General features: G+C 30.9%; 1 non-coding gene across 1 annotated transcript; it reads left to right on the forward strand.

The window, feature by feature from the left end:
* The first annotated feature begins 465 nt into the window (after nucleotides 1-465).
* Nucleotides 466-538, forward strand: TRNAK-CUU (transfer RNA lysine (anticodon CUU)). The gene has a single exon. It is a non-coding gene; the product is annotated as a tRNA-Lys (tRNA).
* The last annotated feature ends 5,133 nt before the right edge of the window (nucleotides 539-5,671 follow it).

Consider the following 5,671-nt stretch of genomic DNA (forward strand, 5'->3'; position numbering starts at 1 on the left):
TAATAGATTAGTTTTAATACAGCTCCTCACATTTTTTGTAAGCCTATATATACTTTACTCAACTCAATATAAAAATAAAAAATAAGTTTCTCAAACTCCTACATATGTAGAGGATTTCTCAAAAAAGGAAAATGACACTTGAACAACCATTTTTGACAACATTTAGACACGCGCACACGTGTCAAAATCTGAGTGGTCCATTTTCATTTAATTTTTCCAACTGGACCACTCAGATTTTGACACGTGTGCGCGTGTCTAAATGTTGTCAAAAATGGTTGTTCAAGTATCATTTTCCTTCTCAAAATCACAATTTTTGTTTCTATTGTTAGTGCCGTCTATAATTTAATATTTAACGTTTTATCATTAATTTCAAATAAATTAAAAATCTGAAATATTTTAAATTAAATTAATTTAACGAAGAGTAAGTAAAATTATAAATAAAAGTAGTTTAAAATTCATTCGTAAGCCCGTCTAGCTCAGTTGGTAGAGCGCAAGGCTCTTAACCTTGTGGTCGTGGGTTCGAGCCCCACGGTGGGCGTTTCCATTTTGGTGTTATGCATACTCTTGCTTTTTAAAATATTTTTTTTTTAAATTTTAATACAATTTATCAAAAGATTAATACAATTTAAGATCATGTAGGGATTTTTTTCCCAAGAGAGTGGAGTGAAATGAACATCCAAAAATATTAGAAAAGGAATGAGAATTTCAAATTATAACAGGCTATAAAATTGATCTTTGACATAAATTTATGTAGTTTTTTATAAAAGAATATATATTATTGTGTTTTAAAATTCTAGAAAGCATACATTAATAAAGATTAAATAAAGTTTTTTAAGACTTAAGTATATTTTTTCTATCATATTTTCAGCTTTGTAAATTATTAAATTATTCTTTTTAATCCTTATAATATCGCGCATACTCATGAGCATTATAAAAAATGATCAATGAATTTCTGCTAAATTCAGAGAAAGGTAATGAATACCACATAATAAGGATAAAAATAATATTTTAACATTTTTCCGAGGACAATGATCAAAACATATTGTAAGTGCTAAAAAAGATGCTACTTTTAAATTACATATTTAAGAGTACTTTTGATAAAAATATATTAATTGAAAGGAAAAAAAAATAAGTAGACACTTAGTATAATCTCAGTTGATGTTGTTGGATAAAAAATAGTTGGGTTAAATATGTTTTTAGTCCCTAAACTATTGACCGTTTCTGGTTTTCGTCCCTCTTTCAAAGTAAGGTACAATTTGGTCCTCATTCTTTTCGAAACTTTGGTTTTAGTCCTCAAAAACTAACACCGTTAAAAATTAGCTGACGTGGCTAACGGTAGACTGACACACGATTTTTTTTTTGGAGTGTTTCTCACATTTTCTCCCCTTCTCTCTCTTCCTTCCATCTTCCACCCAACTTCATCTTTCACATCATAAACCATGCATTTTATTACGCTTATGTCCCTTCCGTCTTTCTTAATTCACATGTCCCTGCCCTACTCAGACATTATCATCATCAACAACAATAATAATAAGGTTTCTGAATTGGTCGTGTCGTGTCCATGGCTGTGTCCAACGGCGTCGAAGCAGTGTTAGAGTTTCTGCGGAAGAATGGCTTGTCGGAGGCGGAGTCCGCGCTCCGAGAAGACATCATCGAGAACACCGACCTCGGAAACTTTGACTACAAGAAGTTCTTCTTCCCCATGGTCCCGCCGCCGCCGTCGGTCAGAGTCCGATCCTTCTCCCGACCGTCCGAGTTCGCCGCCACGGATGACGACGACTCCAAATCCAGCTCGGACAAGTTCGTCACCATCGATTCTTCCACTTCTCGCGTCTCTTCTTCAGGTACTCCAAATTCAAATTGAAAATGATAAGTGATTGATCGATCACTTTCTGTTCTATGTAACGGAGACCTAAGCAGTTACTGTTTGATGTTTTCCACTCCGTGCTGCTAGTGCTACTATTGAATTGGATGCCTTTTCAGTTTTTTTACACTTAGGTGTTTTCAATTTGTAAATTAGGATCGCGTAATTGATCATCTATATTTGATTTCGTGTGTTTGGTTTTGTTGATCACACAACTCAATTGCATGCGTATTAATTCAGCATTATACATATAGAACAATTCATTTTAGGGGATGCAGAGTATTAGTGGTTTCGTACTGGAAAAAGTACTTGACGCCGGGAAGCTTCTTCGCCGCGCCGAAGTATCGGTAACCGGGGCCGTGCCCCCTCAGAGTTGAAGAAAGTAGAAGAGGGCACAAGGAATGACGGAGAGGTAACAACCCATGAGAGTGAGAATTGGAATGGGTTTGGAGGAATGAGAGAGAAAGAGAAGTTGAAGACAGAGAGGTGACACTGGAGAAAAGCTGATAAACTCTGACAAAAAAAAAATTGTGTCAGTCTCCCGTTAGCCACGTCAGCTAATTTTTAACGGTGTTAGTTTTTGAGGACTAAAACCAAAGTTTCGAAAAGAATGAGGACCAAATTGTACCTTACTTTGAAAGAGGGACGAAAACCAGAAACGACCAATAGTTTAGGGACTAAAAACATATTTAACCCAAAATAGTTTTATGTTTATGAATACTCCACATTACATGAAAATTTCTTAGTATTAAGAGTGTGTTTTAAATAAGAGCATGTTTTAAATAATAAGACTTAATTATTTTAATATTAAAGGTTTAAAGTATAAATAAAATTTTTATAAAAGAGTTTTATTATTTTAAATCATATTATTCATCTAAACTCTTTTTTTTTAGAGTTTTCTCACTTTTCTCTAGAGTTTCTAACCCCTTATTCATATGTTTGAATATCAAATATCATTAGGGTGATCTTTGAGGCAAACTCATCATTTTCTTCCTACCAGTTTTCTTAATAGAATAAGTTGATTTTTTGTCTCTTTTATTGGTTCTTGAGTCTTCCTTTACCTGTAAATCATCTAGGATTTACATGTGGTGTTTTAGTCTTCTTTAAGAGTCTATGTTGATTAGTTGTCCTAATAGTGTACCCTAATCATAATTGTGTTGTTCATAGGGGCAATAGAGTTTTTGAGCTACTAAAGATGTTTTAAGGGTTTTATAGTTGTTTGGTCATTTTTCAGGTAAGGGAAACTAATTATTTTATTTTAAAATTATAAATGCTTGAGATGTTAATTTGCATATTTGGTTGTAAAATTGGTTGATTCACTAATATTGGTGTTTGAAACTACTGAATAATCTGATTGGGTAGATGTATATGTGTTGATTGCATTGTTTGAATTGATGAACTTAGGATATGATCATTTGAGCAAGTTAGTATGTACTCTGACATTGAAAACAATTTTTGGGCCAAATACTAAGTAGGGAATACCAATTTACCATTTAAACAGGTACCTATTTCCCTAAATTACAATTTTAAATATGCTAAAGTCTAATGTAGTGCCGAACGGTGCCAAGTTGGCGTTGAGCGTCAGTTCCTTGTGTGTGGTCAGAGGAGCAAAAAGTCATAGTCTAGGGGTTTTACAGTGGTCAAAGATGTTAACGGACTAAGCTTGTGTGTGATAGGATGAAACCCATTGACAATGACTCTACACAACCATAAAAGTCATCATAATTGCTTAACTCGCTAGAGTCTAATATCAATACATATATCCGGATGATCAAGTATAGTATAAATTGATGTACGTTTTGTATGATTTCTCTTTTTGGTACATTCGCTTATCCTTTCTTCTCGGTTTGTTTTTCTATTTGTCCTTCTTATTTGTAATGATTGCCTTATTGATGGAAGAAGATGAAGATGTTATAATGGATCCAATGCAATACGAGAATGGTGCTGAAGTGTAGAATTAGACGATTTGATTTCAGTTTATGTCCGTTTTTGAAAAACTTAATTATACTATTTAATCAATGTAATTATATCTCTTAATCATATATAACCTTTGTTTTTATATATTTTTGGTGTTATGGTTATATTTGAGATAATTATATGTATATATTTGTTTGTATTATCTTTTCTTTCCTTTATCATCAATTATCTAAAAGGACATAAATAATTACATTTGTAAGACTTTTATTAGTTTTTTTGTTATGTAATTTTATCATAAATAATTATAAAATTAATAACTATTTAATTACTTGCATAAATGACGAAATTAATTTGATCGTTTGAGGTTTAAAACACATTAACAAATATTGAATGTTTTTCTTTCTTTGTCTATGGTGTGGCTTTGAGAAAATGTGCTAATACAAAGAATGTAGGTGTAAATAAGTGCGTTTTGTCTTAATCCTGATCGGTGAAAAACGTTAATGAAAGTTAAAATAACATCTTGCTTAACAAGTTTTGGATGAAGATCTTGTCAATGAGATGAAGAAGAAGCTATTTCAATGCAACTACTCCATGTTGGACTTTAGTGTAAAGAACATACCCCGCAATTTAAATTTCTAACAACCGGAAACAATCCATTAAAAAATAATAAATAATAAACATTAATATCATATCATATATGTATATATACATATTTTCATATCAATATATTAGTATATATGCCACTTGATAGTGGATATTATATATAAATTCAGAAAGTGTAAAATAAAATTTAATATATTTTAAAATAGGTTTAAGAAATTAATGGTGTAAATGTTCATGGAATTGAATTTATCTCGTAGAGTATGAACACATTGGCAGTATAGGGAAACCACTAATAACTATTTCTTTTTTATTGAGCAAATAATTTGTTAGCATTTTGCAATAAGTAGTTTCTAGACTTCTTATAGTGACATTTGTGCAGTTTTCACATTACTTTTCTTACATGTTTGACGGAAAATATATTAAAAGAAAAAACTAAATGGAAAAGAAAAAAATAACTTCTCCTATTATTCTTGTTCAAGAAGTATTCCCATTAAATATGGAAAAGGAAATAAGAAGAGAAATTTCCACGTTCTTTCGTTGCCAAGTGATGATGTTTATTAAGATAAGTTGGAATCACTTCTGGCCAAGACAGACAAGAAAGCGAATTCAGTCAACGTGACTAATAGACCAAAACATTCATTCCACCACTCTCTAGGTATACTATTTTATTCCATTCCAATCAAGATTAAAATAAATAAATATACATAATTCTCTTTTAAATCATTATCTTTTAAGAATAAAATTATAATATATACATACATATATATATATATATATATATGTTAAATCTTAATGTAAATAATATTTCAAATATAATAATTAATCATAATGATGCTACTTTGGTGTACTTAAGATCAGAACATGTCCATATTTCAATCAAAATTATTTACTTCAATTTTTAAAAAATTAAAAAAGTAATTCTAAATTTTAAAATAATAAAAAATATATATTTACATCCCCGTTTTTTACCTTTTATTCGTTATATTTTTCTATCTATTTGTTGCTGTCAAAGTCTACAAATGGTCCCATTTTTCGTTCCCATCAATTATTTGAGTTTCTTTTTCTCATTTTCAGAAACTATTTTTTCACAGAGTAATTATCCTACCTTGAAAAAGGTTTTGGTCGTTTTATCCAATGAGAAAATGCCACGTTGTTTTCCACCGACAGTGTTCTCACCTTCCACCGAACACTGACGTTTGCGTTGTGACGTCGTAAATGCATCATTTAAAACATATTTAGTATGGTACGAAAGAAATACTAATGACAATTTTCTTAATCACATTGTAA

Source organism: Vigna umbellata, chromosome 1 (genome assembly GCF_029865625.1).
Source record: "Vigna umbellata cultivar VRB3 chromosome 1, Vumbellata_1.0, whole genome shotgun sequence".
Taxonomy (NCBI): Eukaryota; Viridiplantae; Streptophyta; class Magnoliopsida; order Fabales; family Fabaceae; genus Vigna; species Vigna umbellata.